Here is a 14,979-nt window from a genome sequence, read left to right as displayed (position 1 = left end):
AAATGTCCTGACACTTACACAGGTATTTATGTCAAACTGGACAAGTACAGTTACAATTAAAGAAAGATGAAAAGAAGGCACTACATGCTCTGGCCATAAAGATGGACTGATAAGAGACTTCTGAGATGGGGGGGGTCAATTATAATTTGTGGTGACGTTGAGATAGAAGAGAAATTGGTCACAGGGAGTAACAGGGAGTCTTTAGCACCATGGATAGATCATAATCTCTAATGACAAACCTAGCAGTCTGAATGGTGACTCCCCTTAGCAATGGCCAGGGAGACACAGATAAGGACATTATCTTTCCAGGCCAATGTCAGAGTAAAGGAAAGAAAGAGAAAAATAAAAGTTTTCGTTGTTAGTTAAACTCTGGAGTCTTGATTCAGCATCTTGAGTCAATTCCAGCTACTTCTCTTCCTTGTCAATTTGATTTGAAGGTCTCCAGTGTCTGCACAGGACCAGATCCCACGGAGCCTTCTTACCTGTGAGGTGCAGACCCAGGGCTAGAAGCCTTTTCATTGTGCAGCAATGTCAGTGGTCAGGAGCACTTGGTAAGGTCCCCTCCAATGGGGTTCAAGAGCTGTTTTCCTCAGATGACATTTCCAGAACAGCCCGTCTCCGGGTCCCAGATCGTGACCACCAGGATCCTTTGAATCAAGATCTGGAAAAGCTTTTTTAACCTGTTGATGATAGGTTTCGGTATAACACATTAAAGACTTACCAGGATGAGATAACAAGGTATCAGCAGAAAGGTGTACACGGATATACACTGGTCTGCTGGTGACAACCTCATGTGGAGGGAGTTTGTTTCCCAAAGTTGTGCCTGCAAACAGTCAGCAAGACCAAAGTCAACCACATAGGCTTCCAATAGCTTCAGCACCTTTAGAGATTTTAAGTCTGAGGATCCCATTAGTTCTCTGAACCTTGCCTAATGATTGAGGGTGACAGGGACAGTGATCATTCCAAGGAGTTTGTAAGGCAAAAGTCTGGGTCTGTTTTTGCAGAAGCAGAATAGGCTTTCTCCACACGTGTCACAATCTTTATAGAGTCTGTTGCTGCCGCCTTTGTGTGAAAGCCAGCTCGCGCATTCCTCTGACACTCAGTTTCAGTCCTTTCGTGTGCACCTCAATTTTGGTGACAGTAATTTCAGAAGCAACTTACTTGTTGCTCTTTTTTTAAAAAAAGATTTTTTAAATTGCTTTTAAGAAGAGAGGAAGGGAGAGGGAGAGAGAGAAACATCAATGTGAGAGCGAAACATCGATCGGCTGCCTTCTGCATGCTCCCCACCAGGGGTGGATTCTGCAACCTGAGCATATGCCCTGACTGGGAATCAAACTGGAAAACTTTTGGTGCACAAGACAATGCTTAACCAACGGAGCCATAGGGGCCAGGGCATTGGTGCCCATTTTTTTTAGTGGGGTCCTTATAACAACCCTTTGTTTCCATAACATCCCAAAATCATGGGTGACCTCAAAGGCACACCGGCTATCAGAATAAATAGTAGCAACGTGTCCTAATAACTGGCATGTCTGGTGAAAGCCTGGGGCTGTGCTCTTGGGCTAATGGGGCTTATGGGAGGTTTCCCCTTCCAAGGAGGTCACATTGGGTAGGACCAGCACGACCAGTTTGGAAATGCCCTTTTACGTTTTTACAGCATGAACCATCAATGGACAAAATTAGATCCAGATTAGTTAGAGGAGTGCCTTGTAAATCAGGACGCGGTGTCACAAAATGGGACACCTCCCAATCATGGGGCTTGCCTTAGACAGGGTGGTGGCATAGCAGGAATAAAAACGCTGAGACGTGTAAGATGTAGATTAGGGTCTGGCCAGTGTGGTTCAGTGGTTGAGTGTCGACACAAGCACCAACAGGTCACTAGTTCGATTCCTGGTCAGGGCACATGCCCAGGTTGTGGGCCTGATCCCCAGTGGGGGGCATGCAGGAGGCGGCCAATCGATGTTCTCTCTCATCAATGTTTCTATCTCTCTCTCCCTCTCCTTTCCTCTCTCTCTAAAAATCAATAAAGAAAAAATAATTTTTTTTTAATAAAAAAAAAAGATGTAGGTTAGGTGGTGGCGGCAGAAGGATCTCAGAGCAGGTTAGTCAGCATGCAGAGAAATGCGGAGTCAATTCAGAGTGAAAACTTTAGACAGCCTGTGGGGGTTGTAAAAAAGTGATTCCCCAGGGTCAAAGTGCTGGGGCTTCCACTGACTTTGTAGCTGCACCTCCGGGCAGCTGGGAGGGCACCAGCAGCTGGCATCTGTCCCGGTGAGCAGGAGGCCCGTGCTCACTGCCATGTCCTCGTGGGAGCATTCCAGGTCATCTCTTCCTTGCACAGATACGGTGCAAGGTCTGAACAGTTAGGTAACCTTAGGGTGGACGGTTCTTACAGCATTTGTTTTAGCCTTTTAAAGGCCTGCTCACATTTATCTTGCCAAGGAAGGGGTTTGGGGAATGGAATTTTAGGGAGTTCGTAGAGTGGAGATGCCAACAGAGAAAAATCAGCACCGTGGTCTGCAGTACCAGCTGCACCTACCCCACAAAGCTGTTGCTTAGTTGTAGATCCAGGGACACCTCAGCGTAGCTTCGTTTTGGAGAGAGCTGAATCCCTCCCTCCCTCCAGTGCTTAGATTCCAAGCTAGGTAGTAACCATTGCCTAGCGATAACTGGTTTCTCTTTAGAGATTTCATATCCTTTTTCAGGTAACTGCTGTAGCAAATAAATGGAATCCTTGACACACCTCTTTGGTGACTGATCTCAGCAAAAGATGGTCTACCTACTGTAAAACAGCCCATTTCCCAGGGAACTGGAGGAAGTTTTAATCTGATTGTTCCAAGTACAGTCATGTGCTGCTTAACAACAGGGACACGTTCCGAGAAATTCATCATTAGGCAATTTCCTCGCTATCTGAATGTCATGAGTAGTTACACAATCCTGGACAGTCCAGCCCACTACACACCTAGGCTATACGCTCCAGCCCACTGCTCCCAGGCCTCAAGACACACAGCATGTTACAAAACAACGTAAGACTCAATCAGCACAAGCGAAAACGATGCCAACCGGCCATCGTGGCTCATGTGGTTGGGTATCATCCCCTGAACCTGAGTTCAGGCCGCCTGTCTGATTCCCACTCAGGGTTGTGGGCTCGATCCCCAGTAGCGGGTGTGCAGGAGGTAGTCAACTGATGTCTTGTTCTCACAGGTTTCCCTCTCTCTCCCTCTCTCTAAAATCAATAAAAACATATCTTAACAGAGATGTGTGAGGTTTCTGGCAGTGTAACACAGCTACTGTTTGACAGCAAACTCTTTTTATAAGAAGAAAGAGTACACTCTAAAATAATAATAAAAAACACAGTAAATCCACAAACCAGTAAGTCATTCATTACCATTATCAAATACTACATACCGTATACAACTGCGTGTGCTATACTTCTGCACGACACCACAATTTGCTCACATCATGACATACGAGAGTTAGGGTATCATTAGAATCTATGGGACCACGTCCGTATATCTGGCTTGTCGCTGACTGAAACACTGTTGTGCAGCTCTGACTGTAAGCAAACACAGACTGGCTGTTGGGGTGAACAGAGGTCTGCAACCGCAAACCTTCCTGAGTCTAGTGGAAACTGTAACAAAGAGGCGTTTGGATTCGGAACAACTGGGAATGCGGAACAACTATCTGGTTAATAGCTCTTAAGTCCCGGACGGGCTGCCTTCCTCGCCCACTAGGTTTCCGGACCAGTGACAGGGGCTGGTACTGGGACTGATTAGCCCCTGGGTGACCAGGTCTACTACAGGTGAGGTCCTGGTGCGAAGTACCTCATTGCATAGAAACTTTCTTGAGGTTGGCGGACGACCTGCTGTCAATCTAGAGCATTCCAAGACGGGAACTCTCAGGGACCACATCCCAGGTTGGACTTCTGGCCTTTCCTGAATCTCTCTGTGCTGTTTCAACAAATAATGTCACTGTTCCATGAGTGACATAAGTCAAGCCAGGAACATGCAGCACATGGAAGTAGTACATTTTATGTATTGATTTCTTCTTTTTTTTTTTGGCAAAATCTTGTTCCCATCCCTGCTGGGGCAGAGACAGAGTCCACTTGGTATGGCGTGGGGAGGGCTGCTCTGCGTGACCCTCTTCAGCCTGGCGCCGGTGCCAGGTGTCCCCTGGCTGCAGAGGAGCCACCGGAGAGAACAGTGTGGGTAGGCCATGCTTGCAGAAACGAGGTGCTGCAGCCCCACGCTGGCTCCTCCTGGGCCAGGTCTCCTCAGTGCAGTGACTGGATGAGATATGATCAAATGTCACTGATCACAGTGTGTGGAGTCCTGAGTTAGAGGCAAGTCTGAATGAGGCAATACTTGTTGCCTAGTAAGAGTTACATGTATTATTGAGCAGATTATGAAATCGGTATCACTTGTGGGATCATCCTGCTCCCAGCTACCCAGGCTGCAAAAATTAGAGTCATTTTAAAATTTCTTCCTTTCCTTTATGCCTAGATAGAAACAGTCACCCAAAGCAACATTAAACGCGGTCCCTGTCAGGGATTTGCTTCCTTTCAGCCGGTCATCTCCATGGCCCGGGGCACCATCTGGAGGCAGCAGGGAGGACAGGGGGCACCGGCTCTGGGTAACATTCTGGACGTGCCTTGGGCTCTGTCAAGGGACTTGGACAAGCTAACCTTCCTGTCCCTCAAGTTATTCTTATAAAATGCGATTCAGAATTACTTGTACTTTGCAGGACTATTGTGAGGATGAATGAAATGACCTTTATAGAAATGCAGGTGACCAAACAGTGTGGTCCCAATTGTTCTTTTAGATAAAGTGATTACTAGAAAAACGTTCATGAGCATATGTACCAAAATGCTTTTTGAACTTCCATCTTTGTGCTTTTCCACATTTTTTAAATGTCCACAGTGAACATGTATCGGTTTTGTAACGAAAAGTCACGGCTCATCTCAAGGCTCCGCGGCGGCCACACGCCGGCCGAGCTCGCGCAGGCGCACGCGTGTTGCAGAAGGACGTCCCCGCACAGCCGGCCCCCCGCCTGGCCCTCATCACAGAGCCGCTGGGGGGCCGCTCGCTTCACCAGGCTGGGCAAGTAAGAAGCATCAGAGGGATAAGAAAGGCAGAAGCCACACTCTTCCGTGACCTAACCTTGGCGGGAACATCCCATCACTTTGCTGTGTTCTGGGCAAGAGAGGCAGGCCCGCAGTCCGGGGCCGCTCACGTTCAAAGGGAGGAGGTTACATAGGATGTGGATACAAGGGGGCGAAATTGCTGAGATCCATTTTAGGAGCTACCTGTCACGTGTACATACCATTTACTTGGATCGCACTCTTTTTTCTTTGTAATTGATTTGTTAGAGAGAGAGAAAGGGGGAGATAGAAACATTGACGTGAGAGAGACACATCAATTGGCCACCTCCTGCATGCCTCCTACTGGGGCCTGACTGAGCCCAAACCCGGTTATGGGCCCTGCTGGGAATCCAGCTGGGACCTCTCAGTCCATGGGAGGACCCTCAGTCCACCGAGCCACACCGGCTGGATTATACATACCATTTATATGAAGTTCAAGAACAGACCAACCTCATCTTCAGCAAAATAAATCAGAACACTGGTTTCCTCGTAGCAGTTCAGGGATTGACAGGTTAGGGTCATGGGGAACTTTTCCAAGTTGATAAAGACTGTGACAAGATTTTGGTAAGCATGTGCTTTCATGGGAGTATGCCTTTATCAAAATGTATTGCACTGTACATGTACACGCATGTAAATTGTTACCTCAATTTTAAACAAATTTTATCTTAGTTATTTTTTTGAGGTGGATAGCATCACCTTCCGTATTTTCAGAAATAAGAGTAGTTCAGTTATGTGCTTGGTTTTAAACCAAAGTTCCCATCTTTACTTTTCAACATCAAAAAAAAAAAAAAAAAATGTATTCAACTCTATTTAATAGATTAAGAAATTACATGCTAATATTCAAGTATGAATTCAGAAAATCCTTTAAATAAATTTGTGTTTCCCTACCCACAAAAAGTACCTCAGTCCACCTGAAAGTTAAATTCTTCAGTGCGGAGACATGCTGTTTTCTTCCCCATTCAAGAAATGCAATGGAATGCGTGCTGTTACTACGGCAATAAGCGTTAAGTCCAGTGTAAAACTTTCAAATACATTTTTCAGGTTTTTTAAAAAATTAATTATATGTGTTTATTTTAAAAACAACTGTATGAGCTGGAAAGCCACCCTAAGTATACTTAAATCAACAAATTTAAAATGTTTATTTGCTGTTCACTGAGGTATAAATGACATACACTATACTAGCTTCAGGTGTACAACACGACAATTTGCCATCTGTATGCACTGAGGAATGACCACAGTCTCGGCCGCATCCATCACCCTGCCCCTGTGCAATTAAAAAAATGTTTTTCTTATGACAGATGAGGGCTTTTAAGATCTACTCTCTTAGTAACTTTCAAATATGGAATACAGTATTATTAACTGTAGTACTAATCTAAAAATAAAAGTCAAAAGGAGAGGCAATAAGCGTTTATTTGGGATCAAAAGATTGCAATTTTTGAAGCACAGACTAGCGGAAGTCCAAAGAGTTGTCTCAGTTACAGAGTGAAGGTTTTGTGAGAAAAGTAAAAAAAGTAAAGGAGTAATTACGTGAAAAAAAGGAAAAAATTCCTGTTCGTACCGACAGGCTGAGCTACTCTTATCTACACGTGACTAGGCACTGATTCTGTCTTCAGACGCAGAGCCTGTGGCCATCAGTCCTTGTGGTCAGGATGTCGCCTTTCCTGCTGGCTTTACAAATCATTCTTTGCTTCTGCCTGATCCACACAGTCCACGGTTCAAGGAGCGAGCTGTGCCCGGCAGTTCGGGAATGGCAGCTTCAGCTCCCTTGGAAATAGCTCCGTTTACGTCTTTGTTACACGAGTCACCATGCTCTATGGTAGACCCCCAGGACTTACTTATTATAGCTGGAAATTTGTACCTTTTGACCCCTTCGTCCATTTCACCCACCCCTCTGGCAACCACCAATCCATTCTCTATAAATACATTCTTCTTACAGTTCAATAAATAGCACCAAAAAATGTTCCTTGCCGTACGTATTAGCAACTCTGCAGAGTATGGAGACAAATACTATGTTTGAGAACCAGGCCTCTGGAACTGAGATCAAAAACTTAAATGCCAGCCGGCCGTTGTGGCTCAGTGGTTGGGCGTCGACCCATGGACCAAGAGGTCGCCGGTTCGATTCCCGGTCAGGGCACATGCCCAGGTTGTGCGCCCGATCCCCATTGGGGGTGGGCATGCAGGAGGCAGCCAATGGATGTTCTCTCTCATCGAAGTTTCTGTCTCTTTCTCCCTCTCCTTTCCTCTCTCTCTAAAAATCAATAAAGGAAAAAAAATTTTTTTAAACAACACAAATGCCAACAGTAGAGGCAAACAAGTAATATAAACGAATGAAGTAGGCCAGCTCCAGATGCAGTCTTCTGTCAACGCAGGCATATCAGAGGCATAAGTCTTATTTCCACAAGCTACACTCTTAAAACTGTGGCTCTCTTGATTTAGCCTTTCTTTTCCTGCTTTCCTCTTTTAAGGAAAATAACACTATAAGCACAGTGATAACCAGAGACTGACACTCGGGGACACAATAGGGAATGGTGGAGAGCATGGCAAAGTGAAATTGTCCCCCAACCTTAGCTCCAGTTGCTACTGTCCTGTGGAATGCTGGCCCAGTCAGCAAGTTGTGATTTTTTTTTTTTTTTTTTTTATCCTCACCCAAGGACATTTTTCCATTTTTTGTACAGACAGAGTGGGAGGGAGAGAGAGGAAGAGAGAGAGAGGGAAACATCGATGTGAAAGGGACACATCAAGTGGCTGCCACCCGCACGACCAACCAGGGCCGGGGACAAATTGCAACCAAGGTACATGCCCTTAGCAGGAACCGAACCCGGGTCTCTCCGGACCGCAGGCGGATGTTCCAACCCCTGAGCCAAACTGGCCAGGGCTGATTTTTTTTAAGTAATGCTATAAATCCAGTTTCTGATGTATTATTTCTCTATTTTTAGGGGGGGGGAGTATTAAAGTGACAGAGCTGAAATATAAAACAACAAACTCAAAAAGCACTTTAACACTGCCTAAACTAAATAAAACACATCTGTGGAGAAAAGCTGCCCATGGACTAAAAGTGTAAGACCGCAGATTAGAGAAATGAATTAATTTGGTTCAGTGCAATATACCCATGTTTGGTGGTGGTAGGAGAAAGGGTTGGGCCGTGTAAAGAAATGCCAACTTCACAGAGCAACCTCTCCCCATCACCGCGGGCTGGAGAGGACGGAGACCAGTGGAGTGGCAAAGCAGCTGGCAGAACTCTGGAAAGACACAGTAAGTCAGGGAAGGCCCAGCCTAGACCTGTGCTTAAAGGGAGCCTCAGATTCAGGACATAATGTCAAGGACAAAGGTCAAAGAATTATCTTGAGGTAAAAGACATGAGCAGAAAATTAAGTACAGAGGAAATACAATTCGTATCCAAATGTGTGAAATAATATTTAACCTCATACAATATTAAAAATTCAAATTAAATGAATAAAATACTGCATAAACATAAACAGTAAATAGAACTTCAAGCGGTTCCACAGTACTCATGAGGATGCAATGAAGGTGACATTGCCCAGCCTGTGTGGCTCAGTGGATTGAGTGTTGTCCCATGGACTGAGAGGTCCCAGTTCAATTCCTGGTCAGGGCACGTGCCCTGGTTGCAGGCTCCATCCCCAGTAAAGGGCATGCAGGAGGCAGCCAATCAGTATCTCTCTCTCACATCAATGTTTCTCTCTCTCTCTCTTAAAATAAAAATTAAAAAATATGTTTTTTTAAAAAGGAAGTGACATTCTCCTTCATGCCTTAGTGGTAGTGGATTAAACCGGCAAAACTTTGTTAAAAGGCGCTGTACACAAAGCACGTTTATGGTTGCCTGGGGCTGGGGGCAGGAATGGAGACTGACTACAAGGGGGATGAGGGATCTTTTGGAGGGAGCTGGAAATGTTTGACACTGGATTGTGGTGATGGTTGCACAACTGTGTCAATTCACCAAAAAAATCATTAAAGCATACACAACTGGTCAATTTCATGGTATTTAAACAACACCTCAACAAATCTGTTTTGTTTTGTTTTTTAATTGGGAAGGCTTGGACATAAACCCAGTCAGTCTGATTCTAGAATCACCATCACAACAGGAGACTCTATCACAGTTAGAACATGCCGATCACCTAGACCTCGGCAATACCCTCAATTGGTTTCCTAGGTAAAATAAATACACAAGTACTGGACCATCCTATTCAAAACTATATACAGGGCAACACTATCCACCCCCAGCTCTTCAGGCCAGGACCCCAAGTTTGAGATGAGACAGCATGAACAACTTGGTCTAAAGGAACTGTCCTAAACAAAACCCCCCAAGTCCCTAGGGAGTCTCTTTAAAAAGAAATGGTCACCCTCAAGTAATTTTTAGATTCCTCAAAAAGCCAAATTTTCAGAATAGTTTTCCATCGTCAAGTCACAAGGGCTGAGAGAACACAGAGTGGAGGCCGGGGAAGTACCAAATTGGAGTATGCACTGTTCTCTCTCCATGGGGTCAGGACACATGACCTCCTGGGCATCAAGACTGGTCGTAAGCATGGAGTACAGTCAGGGAGAGGAGCCCACCCAAGCCTCAGTGCTCAGTGTGGATTATATCATAGCTCCATTCACCCCCACGCATCACCCATAGCCCCCACCCTAAACCACACGATTGATCTTTCAGGTGTGGTCAGCCCCCATTTGCTTTTTGTGTGAGTGTGTGTGGTACATGCCCCTAGCAGGAACCGAACCCAGGACTCTCTGGTCCGCAGGCTGACGCTCAGCCGCTCAGCCAAACTGGCCAGGGCCCCCATTTGAAATCACACTGTTAGACTATCCAGTACGACCTAAAGTCCCCAAGTAAACAATGACATTTCTATTAGGCATAACATTCCAAGAGTTTAGGATTATCTCCCAGAAACCAAGGGCAAAGTCAGACATCTTTTTGGATGAAGTTCAATTCTTTAGTACACAGACAGCATCTTCTGGGAAAACTCTGACTCCATAGGCTGGCTGCTAGGCAGGGGAGTCGTCTCTGGTCTTGTCAGCTTGCCTCTCCCCAGCACGGAACTTCTGCCCTACAATCAAGTTGGGGCAAAGGTGATTGGGAACTCAGTACTCTTGGCCTGCTGCCCCCGGGGTAGATAGAGCCTCCATTCTACTGGTAGGGGCTTGGCAGAGGGTGGCCCTGTGCCTCAGTGGCACTCCCCAGTGATTGGCACTCTTCAACTTGGAAGAGATGAGAAATGCTAGTCAGATGCTTGGCGTTTGATTGGCAGCTGAGAAGACAGCCCCATCTTCTTGGCCACACCCACCTGGTGTGGAGCTTCCACCAGGCCGAAGTGAGGGAGGGGAGAGGGAGGAACTGGGTCAAGACCCAAACGCCACAGACCCTCACTGTTCTCACCAAGTTTTACCAGGTTTGCTTGAATCAACATTTCTTCATTTGTTACATGCCCTTAGCACAATTTCCAGAGATCTTAATTTTTTTATAGTTTTTTTTTTTCTTTCGTTTTGCTTGTTTCACTGGGAAGAGGGTTCATGGAGCTTCTCCCGTTGTCATTCCACCTTCGTGGACTTGTAGCATTCACTCCAGGAACAGTCGCAGAGGTGAAGCAGCAGCTGACAGCGACACTGAGGATCACAGTTCTGGCCTCTGAACGGGGAGGGCAAGGCAGCGAGGCCTCGCTTCCCTGTCCAGCGCCCCCTTTCTCTGTCCCCTCCCTCCCTCCAGCTGCAGGCAGCCGACCACGCTGGCTGGAGGATGACCCCTCCCACCAGGTCAGATGCAGAAGTGCCCAGGGCTCATCTACACCCTTCAGACAGCTCACCTCCACTGGCACGAAGGCCCCAAATAGAACAATTTCTGAGAAACACAGAATCTGGAATTTTCTCTTTCCCTCTAAGGCAGGGTCCTTGCTTTTCCCGTGCTGTGGGCCACAGTGCTGATCTAGAGATGGCTACCTCCTCCTTCTCCAAATAATCTTTAAATACATAAAATTATAAAGGAACCCAACTTCAAAAAATGTTATCACAGATTTTCTAAATATGACGTACTTAAATATGCTTCTTGCCCTGGCTGGTTTGGCTCAGCAGTTAGAGCATCGGCCCAGGGACCAAAGGTTTACGGGGTTTGATTCCCGGTCAAGGGCATGTACCTGGCTTGCAGGTTCAATCCTCAGCCCCTCGGGGTTGAAGGGGGCAACCAATCGATGTGTCTCGTGTCTCTCTTACATCGATGTTTCTCTCCCCCCCATCCCCTTCCATTCTATCTAATAAAATCAATGGAATAATATCCTCAGGTGAGGATTAACAAAGTAAATAAGTAAATACTTTTTTTATGAACATATTAAACAATAAGAACTCATGGAGGACCTAATAACTACCCAAATACTAAGCAGTACACAAATTATTTTTCTATAAAAACTGTAAGGTGATATGAAAATATCCCAACTTCTATTGTTAGGTCACAAGTACAGCTAATACTACTGTGTTTTTGCTTACATTCAAATGAAAATAAATGCTAATTTTTGGTTAGGGAAAATCAAGAGGTATTGTTTTCCCCACCCAAGTTCACCAGCCCCCTAAATTCTGTGAAGGCAGGTTAAGAACCCCCAGTACCAAAAATAGGGTCTAGACCAATAGTCTGGGGTAGCGATTCTCAGATCACAGGATTAAAATGCAGAGTCTGCTTCAGTGAGTGTGCCCTGAATTTGTGCATTTCTAACAAGCCCCCACATGAGGCTGAGGTTCCGGCCCAGGGAGCCCACGATGAGGAGAAAGGGCCCTGAGGCTCACTGTGGGAGACTTCAACCTGGAGTGGACAAGCAAGGGTCAGAAGTCACACAGATGGCATCTCCTGACCCGGGAAGTCCCCGGAACAGCTGGGGGACTTCACAGGCTTCATGCTAAAGAGGCATGCTGTCTTCTCCCATGCGCTCAGTATCTGGTGACCGAAATGTGGAGATGCTGAGCTGCTGTGGCCTGGGCTTCCAGAACACTACCGGGAGTAACACCTGCTGCTCAGCTAAGCCGCTGACCCTTGCAGGTCTTGGCATGAGTGCACATGTCCATTCACAGAACTCGAAAATGACTCCCAGGTCATGAAAACGGCTCACCAGGACTTAAAAGTGGAAGTGATCATGCAAAAGGAAAAAAGTAACTAAAGGTTCTGAAATTATTGCCATATATGTACCTTAATCATTTTCCAGAGGGAACAGAAAAGGAATATAAATATATATAACAAAGATGTATTATATTATTACATATTATATGTAATAATATATCTATTATATATTATTATATAAAATATGCAATATACATAATCTTAGTTTCTAAGCTAGGTGCTATTATTGAAGCAAGTTCAGCTGTCACAGAACTCCAGTGCCCCTGTACTTTGAGATATATTTAATATACAGAAAAAATATTAAAATGGCAGGAAAAATCCAAGTTAACATATAAATTGCCATTATTAGCTGTACAATAGCCGGAAGTAAGCAAAATAACAAGGATAGTTTTATTTGTCCCAGACATAGTGGTTTTCTGATTTTTTAGTAAGAAAAGAGAAATCTGGAGACCTAAGGCATTTTGGTTACTTTTCTTCTTCAGCCTCCTTGGAGTTCACGGATCCCTTCCGTACCACCTCTCCTCATCCAACCAAAAGGGTTAATAACATTTTAAAGGGTAAAGGCAAAAGCTTGCAAAAGGCGGAAACTAGGAAAAATGCATTGCTTGCATGACCTCTGCTCAGCCTTCTGTTGACTACAGATTATCGGATTATCTGCGAGACAATGAATCACCCAGCAGATGCAGGATGTGATACCAGACTAGTCCAACTGCAAAGTGGACAGTGGGCCAGGCAGAGTACGTCAGCAGGAACTGCCGGAAGCTAAAAGTAGAGTACATAACCTACACCCCAACTGTTATTCGAGGCTGACCCCTTTTCAGGTTCAGCAAGCCTGCACCCAGGTGCATGTAATAAAATCATTTCGCTCTACATTGGCCTTGCTCTGTGGATGTGATCTCCCACCGGCTCAGATCTTTTACCAACACCTTCAACTAACCTTAATTCAAAAGCCAGATTGGAGCTGCCATTAACCCCACACCTCAGGAATCTGGGTCTGAGCGGTACAGCTGAAATGTCAGGTTTCAAGCCAACCACAAGGGCTGCCGGATTGCTCTCAGGTGCCCTCTCCTGGCCACGAATGGGAGCAGGAGAAGAGCGCTTTCCACACAGGTAAAAAGAAAGGTCATTTAAGAAAAAGGGAAGAAAGGTATTTGAGTGATTGTCAAGGAAAAGAATTTCAATAAGAAACCCCACCTCTTGCCCTGGCCAGTTTGGCTCAGCACTTAGAGCATCGGCCTGCGGTCCAGAGAGACCTGGGTTCGGTTCCCGCTAAGGGCACATACCTCGGTTGCAGTTTGTCCCAGCCCCTGTTGGGGTTATGGGGGAGGTACCCAATCGATGTGTCCCTTTCATGTAGATGTTTCTCTCTCTCTCTCTTCCTTTATCTCCCTCCCACTCTACCTGAACAAAAATGGAAAAACGCCCTCGGGTGAGGATTAAAAAAAAAAAGAAAGAAACCCCACCCCAAGCATCCTATGAAAACAAAAGACTGACCACATTAAAACTTGAGAAAAACACAAAAGCAATTTCCTTTAAAAATTCTAAAAATAAAAATTAGGAAAAATATGTGGAAGACAGCAAAACTTGTCTCTGTTTTTTTGTCACTGAAAAACTGAGGAGCTGATATTTATGTTTTTCAAACCTTAGCATTCTGGTCTTTGGGTTTCAGAAATGATGTTGATGAGGCAAGCGATGTGGTTACCCAGCCTGGGAGCCCCAAGGTCACACTCCACACACCTTTTGAAAGTAAAAAGTAAATTGAAACAATAAAGAACTCCTTCAGCTCAACAACAAAAAACAAACAGTCCTATTCAAAAATGGGCAAAGGGTTTGAACACATTTCTCTGAAGAAGACATACAAATGGTCGATAAGCATTTGAAAAGATGCTCCGCATCACTAATCATCAGGGAAATGCGAATCAAGACCACCATGAGACACCACCTCGTACCCAGTAGGATGGCTACTACACAAAATAAAAACAGGGAACGGCCAGGGTTAGCCGGATGGGGGGAGGCTGGGAACCTGTGAAATGGTGTGGCTGTGGTCCATGTGTTACTGTGGCGAAGAGTAACGAAGCCGAAATGACGGGTTGGAGGGCTTCCGGGTTGGTGAACACACTGATGTGCTAGGAGAGTGGAGGTCCAGAGAGGATTTCCCAAGTACCTTGTCCTGTTCCTGAGTTGTATCCTTTAGAATAAATTGGTCATAGAAAGTAAAGCCCTTCCCTGAGTTTGGTGAGCCATTCTAGCAAATTATTGAACCCAAGAAAAGGGAAAGCCCTGGTTTATGGCTGGTGAGTCAGAAGCACCAGCCACAACCTGGGACTTGGGATTGGCATCTGAAGGGGCGGGCAGTCTTGAGGGAGTCTGGAGGGCAGTTTTGAGCCCTTAGTCCGTGGGCTCTGTGCTAACTGTGGGTGGTGTCAGAATTCAACGGTAGGATACCACGTTGGGGTCCAGAGTTGGAGAACTGCCGAATGTGACATTTGGTGTCAGAAGTGCTCTGTGCATAGAGAAAATGAGTTTTTATTTTAATATCCAAATGGAGAACTGGTTGGGTAGCCCAGTTGGCATCTCAATATGCCAAGGTTGTGGGTTCGATCTCCAGTCAGGGCATACACAAGAGTCAACCAATGAATGCATAAATAAGTGGAACAACAAATCAATGTTTCTCTCTCTCTCAAAATCATTAAATATAGATTTAAAAACTAATATCCAAAAAGAATTGAAAGCA

This window comes from Molossus molossus, unplaced genomic scaffold, assembly GCF_014108415.1.
Source record: "Molossus molossus isolate mMolMol1 unplaced genomic scaffold, mMolMol1.p scaffold_m16_p_14, whole genome shotgun sequence".
Taxonomy (NCBI): Eukaryota; Metazoa; Chordata; class Mammalia; order Chiroptera; family Molossidae; genus Molossus; species Molossus molossus.
This window is presented reverse-complemented; position numbering follows the sequence as displayed.